Here is a 15360-nt window from a genome sequence, read left to right as displayed (position 1 = left end):
AAACTCCCGGCTCTCCTCTCGCTGTTTTAAACACTGAAACTCCCGGCTCTCCTCTCACTGTTTTAAACACTGCAACTCCCGGCTCTCCTCTCACTGTTTTAAACACTGCAACTCCCGGCTCTCCTCTCGCTGTTTTAAACACTGAAACTCCCGGCTCTCCTCTCACTGTTTTAAACACTGCAACTCCCGGCTCTCCTCTCGCTGTTTTAAACACTGCAACTCCCGGCTCTCCTCTCACTGTTTTAAACACTGCAACTCCCGGCTCTCCTCTCACTGTTTTAAACGCTGAAACTCCCGGCTCTCCTCTCACTGTTTTAAACTGTGAAACTCCCGGCTCTCCTCTCGCTGTTTTAAACACTGAAACTCCCGGCTCTCCTCTCACTGTTTTAAACACTGAAACTCCCGGCTCTCCTCTCACTGTTTTAAACTGTGAAACTCCCGGCTCTCCTCTCACTGTTTTAAACACTGAAACTCCCGGCTCTCCTCTCGCTGTTTTAAACACTGAAACTCCCGGCTCTCCTCTCACTGTTTTAAACACTGAAACTCCCGGCTCTCCTCTCACTGTTTTAAACTGTGAAACTCCCGGCTCTCCTCTCACTGTTTTAAACGCTGAAACTCCCGGCTCTCCTCTCACTGTTTTAAACACTGAAACTCCCGGCTCTCCTCTCACTGTTTTAAACTGTGAAACTCCCGGCTCTCCTCTCACTGTTTTAAACGCTGAAACTCCCGGCTCTCCTCTCACTGTTTTAAACACTGCAACCCCCGGCTCTCCTCTCGCTGTTTTAAACTGTGAAACTCCCGGCTCTCCTCTCACTGTTTTAAACACTGAAACTCCCGGCTCTCCTCTCACTGTTTTAAACTGTGAAACTCCCGGCTCTCCTCTCACTGTTTTAAACTGTGAAACTCCCGGCTCTCCTCTCGCTGTTTTAAACACTGAAACTCCCGGCTCTCCTCTCACTGTTTTAAACACTGAAACTCCCGGCTCTCCTCTCACTGTTTCAAACTGTGAAACTCCCGGCTCTCCTCTCACTGTTTTAAACTGTGAAACTCCCGGCTCTCCTCTCACTGTTTTAAACTGTGAAACTCCCGGCTCTCCTCTCGCTGTTTTAAACTGTGAAACTCCCGGCTCTCCTCTCACTGTTTTAAACTGTGAAACTCCCGGCTCTCCTCTCACTGTTTTAAACTGTGAAACTCCCGGCTCTCCTCTCACTGTTTTAAACACTGAAACTCCCGGCTCTCCTCTCACTGTTTTAAACACTGAAACTCCCGGCTCTCCTCTCGCTGTTTTAAACACTGAAACTCCTGGCTCTCCTCTCACTGTTTTTAAACTGTGAAACTCCCGGCTCTACTCTCACTGTTTTAAACACTGAAACTCCCGGCTCTCCTCTCACTGTTTTAAACTGTGAAACTCCCGGCTCTACTCTCGCTGTTTTAAACACTGAAACTCCCGGCTCTCCTCTCGCTGTTTTAAACACTGAAACTCCCGGCTCTCCTCTCACTGTTTTAAACTGTGAAACTCCCGGCTCTCCTCTCACTGTTTTAAACGCTGAAACTCCCGGCTCTCCTCTCGCTGTTTTAAACACTGAAACTCCCGGCTCTCCTCTCACTGTTTTAAACTGTGAAACTCCCGGCTCGCCTCTCACTGTTTTAAACTGTGAAACTCCCGGCTCTCCTCTCGCTGTTTTAAACTGTGAAACTCCCGACTCTCCTCTCGCTGTTTTAAACACTGAAACACCCGGCTCTCCGCTCACTGTTTTAAACTGTGTGTAGCGCACAATGACTTATGAGAGAGACGAGAAGTGATGAAGTCGATTCAGGCTTTATTAAGCGAGACTTGACCCCAGCAGTTCAGCAACAGAATGAAGCAGCGTGGAGAAGCTCGGGTTCTTATACTCCGCCTTCAGGGCGGAGCCAGGAGTCGGCAGCCAACCAGGACCCGGGATCTGTCAGCCAATAGCATCACGGCTTCACAGTCCCACATGACCCCAAAAAATACCACCACATTCACCCCTTGTTCAAAAGGAACCCGGCGGGGTGGTGGTTCGCATGGTGGTAGGGGTTTACAAGGCTGGCCCTGGAAGGAAAATTTCGGACATGTTACTACAGTTTTAGCCCTACACTGGGCTATGTACAAGTTTGTGAAAACTATTTACAATATTAGCAAAACATTTTTTTTTGTTACAACAACATTCTTGGTGTCACGCAGATTCCACGAGTCGAAGGGCCGTCTGGTCTTCCTCGTCGATCGCCTCAGCCCCGGTGGTGGTGCAGGTGCTTGTTCAGGCGTTGTCATCTCCGGGAGCGTTTCGGTGTTTGTTCCTGTTTTACTCCTGGGCGGGCACGGGAGGAGGACCGATCCCCCCGGGAAGGGGGCGGTCGCGAGGTGCGCCGGTGGCATGGAGGGGATGATCGGTGTCGGGGGGGTGTGTGTGTTGCCGGCGGGCGGCAGGTCCCGCAGGGAGACTGTGTCCTGTCGGCCGTCGGGGTACGCCACGTAGGCGTACTGCGGGTTCGCGTGGAGAAGGTGAACCCTCTCGGCCAACGGGTCCAATTTGTGCGCCCGCACAAGTTTCCGGAGCAGGATGGGTCCTGGGGCCGCCAGCCAGGTCGGCAGCGACGTTCCGGAGGAGGACTTCCTGGGGAAGACAAGGAGGCGCTCATGAGGCGTTTGGTTAGTGGTGGTACACAGCAGCGACCGGATGGAGTGGAGAGCGTCCGGGAGGACCTCCTGCCACCGGGAAACTGGGAGATCCCTGGACCGTAGGGCCAGTAGGACGGTCTTCCAGACCGTGCCTTTCTCCCTCTCTACTTGCCCATTTCCCCGGGGGTTGAAGCTGGTCGTCCTGCTCGAGGCTATGCCCTTGCTGAGCAGGAACTGGCGCAGCTTGTCACTCATTAAGAGGACCCCCTGTCGCTATGGATATATGCGGGGCAACCGAACAGTGTGAATATGGTACCAAGGGCTTTAATGACTGTGGCCGCTGTCATGTCGGGGCATGGGATGGCGAAGGGGAAACGAGAGTACTCGTCCACCACGTTCAGGAAGTATGCGTTGCGGTCAGTGGAGGGGAGGGGCCCTTTGAAATCCAAACTGAGGCGTTCAAAGGGACGGGAAGCCTTGATCAGGTGCGCTCTATCCGGCCTGAAAAAGTGCGGTTTGCACTCTGCGCAGATGTGGCAGTTCCTGGTGACTGTACGGACCTCCTCCACAGAGTAGGGGAGGTTGCGGGACTTTACGAAATGGTATAACCGAGTGACCCCCGGGTGGCAGAGGTCCTCGTGGAGGGCTTGGAGGCGGTTTATTTGTGCGTTGGCACATGTGCCGTGGGATAGGGCATCGGACGGCTTGTTCAGCTTTCCGGGACGGTACAAGATCTCATAGTTGAAGGTGGAGAGCTCGATCCTCCACCTTAAGATCTTGTCATTTTTAATTTTGCCCCGCTGTGCATTATGGCTTGGGCTTCCTTTTCCACTGAGGAGTGGCGGATTTCTGAGGCGTGGAGGGTCCGGGAGAAAAAGGCCATGGGTCTGCCCGCTTGATTAAGGGTGGCCGCCAGAGCTACGTCGGATGCGTCACTCTCGACCTGGAAGGGGAGGGACTCGTCGATGGCGCGCATCGTGGCCTTTGCGATATCCGCTTTGATGCGGCTGAAGGCCTGGCGAGCCTCTGTCTACAGGGGGAAGGTAGTGGACTGTATTAGCAGGCGGGCCTTGTCTGCATACTGGGGGACCCACTGGGCATAATATGAAAAGAAACCCAGGCAACGTTTCAGGGCTTTGGAGCAGTGGGGGAGGGGAAATTCCATAAGGGGGCGCATGCGTTCGGGGTCGGGGCCTATTATCCCATTGCGCACTACGTATCCCAGGATAGCCAACCGGTTTGTGCTAAAAACGCACTTTTCTTCATTGTATGTGAGGTTCAGGGCGGTAGCGGTCTGGAGGAACTTTTGGAGGTTGGCGTCGTGGTCCTGCTGATCGTGGCCGCAGATGGTTACGTTGTCGAGATACGGGAACGTGACCTGCAACCCGTGCTGGTCAACCATTCGGTCCATCTCCTGTTGGAAGACCGAGACCCCGTTTGTGACACCAAATGGGACCCTTAGGAAGTGGTATAGACGCCCGTCTGCCTCGAAGGCTGTATACTTGCGGTCACCTGGGCGGATGGGGAGCTGGTGGTAGGCGGACTTGAGGTCCACGGTGGAGAAGACCTTCTACTGGGCAATCCGATTGACCATGTCGGATATGCGGGAGAGAGGGTACATCTAGCTGCGTGTACCTGTTGATGGTCTAACTATAGTCTACGACCATCCTTTGCTTCTCCCCGGTCTTTACTACTACCACCTGGGCTCTCCAGGGACTATTGCTGGCCTGGATTATGCCTTCCTTCAGCAACCGCTGGACTTCAGACCGAATAAATATCCGGTCCTGGGCGCTGTACCTACTGCTCCTAGTGGCGACGGGTTTGCAATCCGGGGTGAGGTTTGCAAACCAGGACGGCGGTTCAACTTTGAGAGTTGCGAGGCCGCAGATAGTGAGTGGGGGTATTGGGCCGCCGAATTGGAATGTTAGGCTCTGCAGGTTACACTGGAAATCTAATCCCAGTAATGTGGGTGCGCAGAGTTGGGGAAGGACGTAGAGCCTGTAGTTCTTAAACTCCCTCCCTTGCACCGTTAGGTTCGCGATGCAGAACCCTTTGATCTCTACGGAGTGGGATCCTGCAGCTAGGGAAATCTTTTGCGTGCTTGGTTGGATGGTCAGAAAACAGCGTCTTACCGTGTCTGGTTGAATAAAACTTTCAGTGCTCCCGGAGTCGATCAGGCACGGCGTCTCGTGTCCGTTGACCAGCACCGTTGTTGTTGTCGTCTGGAGCGTCCGGGGCCGCGATTGATCCAGTGTCACCGAAACCAGTCGTGGTAGTAGTGTCGCGGCGTCTTCTTGGGACCCCGTGGAGCCGTCGATGCTGGGGTCCTTTGTTGTCAACCAAGATGGTGGCGACCATGAATTGCACGCGGCCGGGGGTGGACAGAATGGCTGCCCCCATGGATCGCACGTGGCTGGGGGGGTCACAAGATGGCGGCGCCCATCCTCCCCTCGTGGTGCCCGGGACCCAAAATGGCGGCACCCGCGGGTCGCACATGGGGCGCTGGGGGGGTTGGGGAGCGTTTGGGATGTGCTGGGCTCGTTCTTCTCCGGGGATTGCTGCGACCCCCCGGGACCGGCACACTGCCGCGTAATGGCGCTTCTTGCCGCAGCTTTTACAAATAGCTGCGCGGGCCGGGCAGCGCTGCCGGGGGTGTTTCGCTTGTCCGCAGAAATAGCAGCGGGCCCCCCCGGGATGGTCTGGCGCTTTAACCGCGCAAGCTTGCGAGGGGGGGGGTTGTCGCGACGGGGGTCCACGGAGCCCAAGGGGCTGCCGCGCGGTCGGGGCCGTAGGCGCGGGCGTTTTGCGAGGCCACATCTAGGGAAGCTGCAAGGGCCCGTGCCTCTGAGTCCTAGCGACTCTCTTTCTAAAAGTCTTTGGCGGATTTGGGGAGAGTTCATATCTGCCACAAATGCATCGCAAATTAGCATGTCCGTGTGTTCGATCGCGTTCACCGGCGGGCAGCTGCAGCCCTGTCCCAAAATTAGCAGCGCGGCGTAGAATTCTTCTAGCGATTCTCCGGGACTTTGCCGTCTCGTCGCGGGTTGGTGGCGCGCGTGGACCTGGTTAACGGGCCGAACGTAGATGCCCTTCAGCAATGCGAGCGCCATCGGGAAATCCTCTGCATCTTCTATGAGAGGGTAAATTTCCGGGCTTACCCTCGAATGCAGGACCTGCATTTTCTGGTCTTCTGTGATCCGGCCGGGGGCTTTTCGGAGGTAGCCTTCAAAGCATTCTTGCCAGTGTTTAAATACTGCTGCCGAGTTCGCTGCGTGGGGGCTGATCCGCAGGCATTCCGGGGCGATCCGGAGCTCCATAGTCTTTTAAGCTCGCTTAATAAATTGTAGCGCACAATGACTTACGAGAGAGACGAGAAGTGATGAAGTCGATTCAGGCTTTATTAAGCGAGACTGGTCCCCAGCAGCTCAGCAACAGAATGAAGCTGCGGGGAGAAGCTCGGGTTCTTATACTCCGCCTTCAGGGCGGAGCCAGGAGTCGGCAGCCAACCAGGACCCGGGATCTGTCAGCCAATAGCATCACGGCTTCACAGTCCCACATGACCCCTAATACATACCACCACAGTGTTTTAAACACTGAAACTCCCGGCTCTCCGCTCGCTGTTTTAAACACTGAAACTCCCAGCTCTCCTCTCACTGTTTTAAACACTGAAACTCCCGGCTCTCCTCTTGGTATTTTAAACAGTGAAACTCCCGGCTCTCGTCTCGCTGTTTTAAACACTGAAACTCCCGGCTCTCCTCTCGCTGTTTTAAACACTGAAACTCCCGGCTCTCCTCTCGCTGTTTTAAACACTGAAACTCCCGGCTCTCCTCTCGCTGTTTTAAACACTGAAACTCCCGGCACTCCTCTCGCTGTTTTAAACACTGAAACCACCGGCTCTCCTCTCACTGTTTTAAGCACTGAAACTCCCGGCTCTCCTCTCACTGTTTTAAACACTGGAATTCCCAGCTCTCCTCTCGCTGTTTTAAACTGTAATACTCTCTGCTCACCTCTCGTTTTAAACTGTGATAGTCTCTGCTCACCTCTCGTTTTAAACTGTGATAGTCTCTGCTCTCCTCTCGTTGTTTTGAACACTGTCCTCTTTAAAAAGGGCCAACGGAGTTTATGGTCCGTGATTATTGTAAAGTGGCGGCCGTATGGATGGAATTAATTCACTCTGACTATGACGGGCAGACTCAATCTCGATTTGTGCATAGGGTTGCTCCCCATCTGCCAGGGTTCGCAACATACATGCAATTAGTCGATCGGTGCCATCATTCCTGTGCTGTACTTTTCTTTGTTCTTTGGAAGCAACTCTTGCCTCACTTTTGTGAATGCTTTGCCCTGTGGTGCCTGCAATGGCCACTTCTTTAGCTTTTTCTTTAGCAATGTGTAGCGCACAAAGACTCCATGAGACGAATAGAGTGAAGTCGATGAGGCTTTATTAAGCGTGTCTGTTCCCCAGCAGCCCGATAGTAAACTGGCATGCGGGGGAAGGCACCGGCTTCTTATACTTCGCCTTCAGGGCGGAGTATGAGGTCAACGGCCAACCAGGACCCGGGATCTGTCAGCCAATGACATTAGGGCTTCCAGTCCCACATGACCCCCAATACATACTACCACATTCACCCCTTGTCAAAAATGAACCCGGCGGGGTGATGCTTCGTATGGTGGTAAGGGTTTACAGGGCTGGTCCTGGGAGGATAGAACAGTTACATGGTAGTACAGTATTGGACAGTATCGTCCTGTTACAACTATTTACAGAGGGTATAGGAAAAACAAAATGTTCATTGAACAGTCCATCTTTGTTTTACATCGACGCCACGAGTCGGTCGGGCGGTCTGGTCGTCCGTGTCGATCGCCTCGGCCCCGGCGGTAGTGGTGGTGCTTGTACCAGTGTTGTCGCCTCCGGGAGCCGCACGGTTTCAGCTGTCGGTGCAAAGGGGAGGGGGACTGATCCTCCTGGGAAGGGGGCGGTCGCGGGGTGCGGCGGTGGCAGGAAGGGGGGGCGGTTGGGTTGATGGTGTCGGGGGGGTGTGCGTGGTGCCGGCGGGCGCCAGATCCCGCAGGGAGACCATGTCCTGTCGGCCGTCGGGGTACTCCACATAGGCGTACTGGGGGTTTGCGTGGAGGAGGTGAACCCTTTCGACCAACGGGTCCGCCTTATGTGCCCGCACATGCTTTCGGAGCAGGATGGGTCCTGGGGCCGCCAGCCAGGTCGGCAGCGACGTTCCAGAGGAGGACCTCCTAGGGAAGACAAGGAGACGCTCGTGCGGCGTTTGATTAGTGCTTGTACATAATAACGACCGGATGGAATGGAGAGCGTCCGGGAGGACCTCCTGCCACCGTGAAACTGGGAGATCCCTGGACCGTAGGGCCAGTAGGACGGCCTTCCAGACCATGCCGTTCTCTCTTTCTACTTGCCCGTTCCCCCGGGGGTTGTAGCTGGTCGTCCTGCTTGAGGCTATGCCCTTGCTGAGCAGGAACTGGCGCAGCTCGTCACTCATGAAAGAGGACCCCCTGTCGCTGTGGACGTATGCGGGGTAACCGAACAGTGTGAAGATGCTGTTCAGGGCTTTAATGACTGTGGCCGCGGTCATGTCGGAGCAGGGAATGGCAAAAGGGAAGCGGGAGTATTCGTCCACTACATTAAGGAAATATGCGTTGCGGTCGGTGGAGGGGAGGGGCCCTTTGAAATCGAGACTGAGGCGTTCAAAGGGGCGGGAAGCCTTAATCAGGTGCGCTCCATCTGGCCTGAAAAAATGCGGCTTGCATTCCGCGCAGATGTGGCAGTCCCTTGTGACTGTACGGACCTCTTCTAAAGAGTATGGGAGATTGCGGGACCTGATGAAGTGGTAAAACCGAGTGACCCCCGGGTGGCAGAGGTCCTCGTGGAGGGTTTGGAGGCGGTTAATTTGTGCGTTGGCACATGTGCCGCGGGATAGGGCATCGGACGGCTCGTTCAGCTTTCCGGGCCGGTACAAGATCTCATAGTTAAAGGGGGAGAGCTCGATCCTCCACCTTAAGATCTTGTCATTTTTAATCTTGCCCCGCTGTGCATTATCGAACATGAAGGCTACCGACCGTTGGTCAGTGAGGAGAGTGAATCTCCTGCCGGCCAGGTAATGCCTCCAATGTCGCACAGCTTCCACTATGGCTTAGGCTTCCTTTTCCACTGAGGAGTGGCAGATTTCTGAGGCGTGGAGGGTTCGGGAGAAAAAGGCCACGGGTCTGCCCGCTTGGTTAAGGGTAGCCGCTAGAGCTACGTCGGAGGCGTCGCTCTCGACCTGGAAGGGGAGGGACTCGTCGATGGCGCGCATCGTGGCCTTTGCGATGTCCGCTTTGATGCGGCTGAAGGCCTGGCAAGCCTCTGTCGACAGAGGGAAGGTCGTGGTCTGTATTAGGGGGCGGGCCTTGTCTGCGTACTGGGGGACCCACTGGGCGTAGTACGAAAAGAACCCCAGGCAGCGTTTCAGGGCTTTTGGGCAGTGCGGGAGGGGAAATTCCATGAGTGCGCGCATACGTTCGGGGTCGGGGCCTATTATCCCATTGCGCACTATGTAGCCCAGAATGGCTAACCGATCGGTGCTAAAAACGCACTTGTCCTCGTTGTACGTGAGGTTCAAGGCTTTGGCGGTCTGGAGGAATTTTTGGAGGTTGGCGTCGTGGTCCTGCTGATCGTGGCCGCAGATGGTTACATTGTCGAGGTACGGGAACGTGGCCCGTAACCCATGTTGATCAACCATTCGGTCCATCTCCCGTTGGAAGACCGAGACCCCGTTTGTGACGCCAAAAGGGACCCGTAGGAAATGGTATAATCGCCCGTCTGCCTCGAAGGCTGTGTACTTGCGGTCACTTGGGCAGATGGGGAGCTGATGGTAGGCGGACTTGAGGTCCACGGTGGAGAAGACTTTATACTGGGCAATCCGATTGACCATGTCGGATATGCGGGGGAGAGGGTACGCGTCTAGTTGTGTGTACCTGTTGATGGTCTGGCTATAGTCAATGACCATCCTTTGTTTCTCCCCTGTCTTCACTACTACCACCTGCGCTCTCCAGGGACTATTGCTGGCCTGGATTATGCCCTCCTTTAGTAGCCGCTGGACTTCGGACCGAATGAAGGTCCGGTCCTGGGCGCTGTACCGTCTGCTCCTAGTGGCGACGGGTTTGCAATCCGGGGTGAGGTTCGCAAACAAGGACGGGGGTTGCACCTTGAGGGTAGCGAGGCCGCAGATAGTGAGTGGGGGTATGGGGCCGCCGAATTTAAACGTAAGGCTCTGTAGGTTACATTGGAAGTCTAAGCCCAGCAAGGTGGGGGCACAGAGTTGGGGAAGGACGTTAAGTTTGTAGTTTTTGAATTCCCTCCCCTGTACCGTTAGGGTAACTATGCAGAATCCCAGGATCTGTACGGAGTGGGATCCTGCAGCTAGGCAAATCTTTTGTGCGCTGGGGTAGGTAGTTAAGGAACAGCGTCTTACCGTGTCGGGGTGTATAAAACTTTCCGTGCTCCCGGAGTCGACTAGGCATGGCGTCTCGTGGCCGTTAATTAGGACCGTTGTCGTCGTCGTCTGGAGAGTCCGGGGCCGAGCCTGATCGAGCGTAACCTAAGCGAGCCGTGGTTGTAGTAGTGGGGTGTGGTCCGTTGTTGCCGTCCAAGATGGCGTCGGGGATGGACAAAATGGCTGCCCCCATACATCGTACGTGGCTGAGGGGTCACAAGATGGCGTCGGGGGAGGACAAAATGGCCGCCCCCATGCGTCGTACAGGTCGGGGGCGGTCCAAGATGGCGGCACCCCTCCTCCCCTCGTGGTGGTCGGGACCCAAAATGGCGGCGTCTGCGGGTCGCACATGGTGTGTTGGGGGGTCTGGGGAGCGCTAGGACCGCGCGGAGCTCCCTCACTGCGAGCACCAGGGCCGCGGGCGCTAGGACCGCGCGGAGCTCCCTCTCTGCGAGCGCCAGGGCCGCGGGCACTAGGACCGCGCGGAGCTCCCTCGCCGGGGACAGCGGTGGTCGGGGCTCAAGCCGGCGGCGCCGGCGGGTCAGTCGTGGGGCCGCGAGCGCGAGGAGCTCCCTCACCGGGGACAGCGGCGGTCGGGGCCCAGGTAAGTTGCGCCGGCCGGTCAGGTGTGGGGCGCGGGACGGGGGTGAGGGCCCAGGTCGCCGGCGGGACAGGCGTGGGGCCGCGAGCGCTGGGACCGTGCGGAGCTCCCTCGCCGGGGACAGCGGCGGTCGGGGCCCAGGTCGGCGGCGCCGGCGGGACAGGCGCGGGACGGGGGTGAGGGCCCAGGTCGGCGGCGCCGGCGGGACAGGCGTGGGGCGCGGTACGGGGGTGAGGGCCCAGGTCGGCGGCACAGGCGGGACAGGCGTGGGGCCGCGAGCGCTGGGACCGTGCGGAGCTCCCTCGCCGGGGACAGCGGCGGTCGGGGCCCAGGTCGGCGGCGCCGGCGGGACAGGCGTGGGGCGCGGGGTGAGGGCCCAGGTCGGCAGCGCCGGTGGGACAGGCGTGGGGCGCGGGACGGGGGTGAGGGCCCAGGTCGGCGGCGCCGGCGGGACAGGCGTGGGGCGCGGTACGGGGGTGAGGGCCCAGGTCGGCGGCGCCGGCGGGACAGGCGTGGGGCCGCGAGCGCTGGGACCGTGCGGAGCTCCCTCGCCGGGGAAAGCGGCGGTCGGGGCCCAGATAGGCGGCGCCAGCGGGACAGGCGTGGGGCTGCGAGCGCAAGGAGCGCGAGGAGCTCCCTCACCGGGGACAGCGGCGGTCGGGGCCCAGGTAGGCGGCACCGGCGGGTCAGGCTTGGGGCGCGGGAGGGGGGTGAGGGTGGCGTTCGGGACGCGAAAGACCCATTCCTCTCCCTGGAGAGTGTTGGCCGGCAGCCAAATCGGGAGCGCCGGCGGCGGGTCGTACATGGACTGCGGGGAGGGGGGTTGGGGAGCGTAGGCGGCGTGCAGGGCTCCCAATTCTCCCGGGGCCGCGGTGGTCGGGTCCCAGAGCGGCTGCGCCTGCGGGTCGCACATGGCGTGCTGGGGGGGTTGGGAGGCATAGACTGCCTGTAGGGCTCCCTGTGGCCCCGGGACGGTGGCGACCTCGCGGGATCGGCACACCACCGCATAATGGCCCTTTTTCCCGCAGCTTTTGCAGATGGCTGCGCGGGCCGGACAGCGTTGTCAGGGGTGCTTCGCCTGGCCGCAGAAATAACAGCGGGCGCCCCCGGTGCGACTCGGCGTTTGGGCCGCGCAAGCCTGTGGGGTGTCCGGGGGGGGGGGGGGGGGGGGGTTTGCCGCGACGGGTACGTACGGGGCCCAATGGCCTGCCGCGCGGTCGGGGCCGTAGGCGCGGGTAGCGTGGCGTAGAACTCGTCCATCGATTCTTCGGGAGCTTGCCGCCTCGTCGCGAGCTGGTAGCGAGCGTAGATTTGGTTAACTGGGCGGACATAGAGACTTTTCAGTGCTGCGAACGCCGTCTGGAAATCGTCGGTGTCTTCAATGAGGGTGAAAATCTCCGTGCTCACCCTCGAGTGCAGGACCTGCAGTTTTTGTTCGTCTGAGACCCGGCCGGTGGTCGGTCTGAGGTGGGCCTCGAAGCAAGTCTGCCAGTGTTTGAAGGCTGCTGCCGCATTCACTGCGTGGGGGCTGATCCTCAGGCATTCTGGAATGATCCTGAGCTCCATAGTCCTTTTTAGGCACGCTTAATAAATTGTAGCGCACAAAGACTCCATGAGACGAATAGAGTGAAGTTGATGAGGCTTTATTAAGCGTGTCTGTTCCCCAGCAGCCCGATTGTAAACTGGCCTGCGGGGGAAGGCACCGGCTTCTTATACTTCGCCTTCAGGGCGGAGTATGAGGTCAACGGCCAACCAGGACCCAGGATCTGTCAGCCAATGACATTAGGGCTTCCAGTCCCACATGACCCCCAATACATACTACCACACAATGCGTTTAGGGGAGCCAGTAAATTGGCCAATTTGGGGTTAAATTTCCCATAATAATTGATGGGGCCGCGGAACAACTTCAATTCTGTCGTGTGGCCCTCACTTTTGTCATCCACATGGTGCAGGCTGTCTTTGTCAATGGGGTGGCCTCGGTATGATGCCTTGCCCGACGAAAACACGTATTTTTCCTGCTCGAGGCGAATGCCTGCGTCTGAGAGTCGTCGTAGGACTTCTTCCAAGTATGCCAGATGTTCTTTGTTGGTGGCTCTTGTGATTAACATCCAAACCCACGACCACTGCCATCTAGAAGAACAAGAGCAGCAGATACCTGGGACCCCCACTACCTGGAGGTTCCCCTCCAAGTCACTCACCAACTGACTTGGAAATATATCGCCGTTCCTTCACATTCCCTGGGGCAACATCCTGGAACTCCCTCCCTAACAGCACAGTGGTATACCTACACTGCAAGGACTGCAGCGGTTCAAGAAAGCAACTCACCATCACCTTCTGAAGGACAATTAGCGATGGGCACTAAATGCTGGCCTAACAGCGACGCCCACATCCCGTAAATGAATTTAATTAAAAAACCTAGTCCACCTAGGCCCTTGAAGGATATTTGCCATTACATGTTGAAAAATGGCACATGCTGATTAGACTCCAAAAGGCAGGTGGATGTATTCATACAACCCTTAATCGTGTTGATGGTGATGAATGTCCTGGATGCCATATCGAGCTCCAGCTGGAGATACGCATGGCTCATGTCCAGCGAGGTAAACGTCTGGCCTCCAGCCATCTTTGCATAAAGAACTTTGATACGTGCCATGGCATACCGCTCAAGGCTGGAGGCTCTGTTGACCGTCAATTTCTCGTCTTGCCGGGTTTTTGTACTGGAACCACTGGCGCAGCCCATTTGGCAAATTGTACTGCGTGTATTATGCCAAGGCATTCTAGACGTCCAAGTTCGGCCTCTACCTTGGTGAGAAAGGCATAGGGGACTGGTCATGCCCTGAAATATTTAGGTAAGGCTTCCGGATCCAGGTACATTTTTGCCTTTGTTCTTTTGATCTTGCCAAGGCTCTCCCAAAACTCCTTTCTGATATTTATCGATGACTTCATAAGAGGCCGCTGGTTTGCACCCTGAGGATTTGCTGACAGCCCAATTGGATTTTTTGCAGTCAGTTTCTGCCCAGACTGACTGGATCGTGGTTCCTGTATGACTGTTTGGGGAGGTTGGACCATCTGTTACACGGGTTCCTACTTGGCCAACCTGGCCCTGGTGTCCCACAGGCAGGGTACCTGATGTTGACTCGGAAACACCTGAAGATCTGTTCCCCTACAATGAAGATGGCAGCGCCCATGTCAAAGGGCAACTTTGGGTTGGTGACGCAGTTCAACTGCATCCTATTCAAACTGGTGGATTTGCAGGGCCCAGGCCTGAGGTGGCTTTGGCTTCCGACCTGGTGGTACGTGTAATGACGATTCTGGCAGCCTTGCCTTGGGTGTATCCTTCGGCCACAGGTAGAGCACTCTTGTGACTGCTTCCCAAAGTCTTCGAGGGAAGCTTCTCTCACAGCCCGTTGGCGTATGAAATTGTGTGTCGTGGCCGAGTAATGAACAGGTTGTGTCCAGGGCGTGGAAGTGCTGTCTACAGGGATCCAGGTTTTCTGATATGGGGGACGTCCAACACTGGGCACGCTGCAGTCCATTGAATCTTGGAGTTCCTAGGCCTCCTGTAATCACAAAACCTGACTGCCTTGCGAACCAGGATTTTTAAAAACACTACTGCAGCAGTTACACACAGACTAACCCAGGTTTTTAACCCTTACTGTACCAAATACATATTATACAATATATCACAGAATCCCCACAGTGCAGAAGGAGGCTATTCGGCCCATCAAATGTGCACCGACCCTCCGAAAGAGCATCCCACAGAGGCCCACACCCCATCCCCATAATTCCGCCTAACCTGCACATCTTTGGACTGTGGGAGGAAACTGGAGCACCCGGAGGAAATCCGTGCAGACATGAGACGAGCGTGCAAACTCCACACATTCACCCAAAGCCAGAATTAACCCCGGGTCCCAGCGCTGTGAGGCAGCAGTGCTGACGACTGTGCCGCCCCTGACATTCCTACATTCATCACACCTCTTTCTCAACCTGTTCTGCCACCTTCAACAATTCCTGCACATTTACTCCAAACTATGATATTGATTGATGCTAATTTGACAATTGGTGACAGGATGATTGTTGATATCTCAACTGACCTTTTTTGGTGGATCACACAATCTACTACCCTGCATGTACAGGGTTCACATGGCAGCTGATTCAACTTCTCACCAAACTCAACTAGTGAATGTCACCTCATGTCCATTTCAAGGAAGTTCCAATGCGGTGATAGTATTTGAGTGGCAGGCTTGCAGATAACGTTTCCTTGTGCAAATCCTGTTAAATCATTTGCACTAATAGTTTTCTTCCAGTCTTAGAGTTCTTATTGTTTAGACTATTGTCTTGTTTGCACCCATGTTATACAGTTAACTCGGATCATGTTTTGTTTCGGAGCCCATCCATTGTAGCTTAGGGTGTAGCAAGGACACGACAAACTCAAAATTCATGCCTAAAATTATGTGAGTTTAATTTGTGCAAGGAAATCACAGTGCACAAATTACCTTGCTCCCGGCACTGCTTCACTTGAAAATAAGTATCAGTATTGATCTGCTAGCTCTGGTGGATGTCTGCTCATTCACTCTGTTGTTAAAACCAATACAAACCAGGAGCTGTCTAAATATTTCTTAAAT

At 55.9% G+C, this 15360-nt stretch overlaps 1 protein-coding gene across 12 annotated transcripts in view; it reads left to right on the top strand.

The window, feature by feature from the left end:
• Positions 1 to 15360, top strand: part of LOC140386756 (RIMS-binding protein 2-like) — a 467093-nt gene that overhangs the window by 282121 nt on the left and 169612 nt on the right. The window lies entirely within an intron of this gene.

This window comes from Scyliorhinus torazame, chromosome 12, assembly GCF_047496885.1.
Source record: "Scyliorhinus torazame isolate Kashiwa2021f chromosome 12, sScyTor2.1, whole genome shotgun sequence".
NCBI classification, from domain to species: domain Eukaryota; kingdom Metazoa; phylum Chordata; class Chondrichthyes; order Carcharhiniformes; family Scyliorhinidae; genus Scyliorhinus; species Scyliorhinus torazame.
Note: the sequence above shows the minus strand (reverse complement) of the source record. Positions and strands in the feature narration are given on the sequence as shown.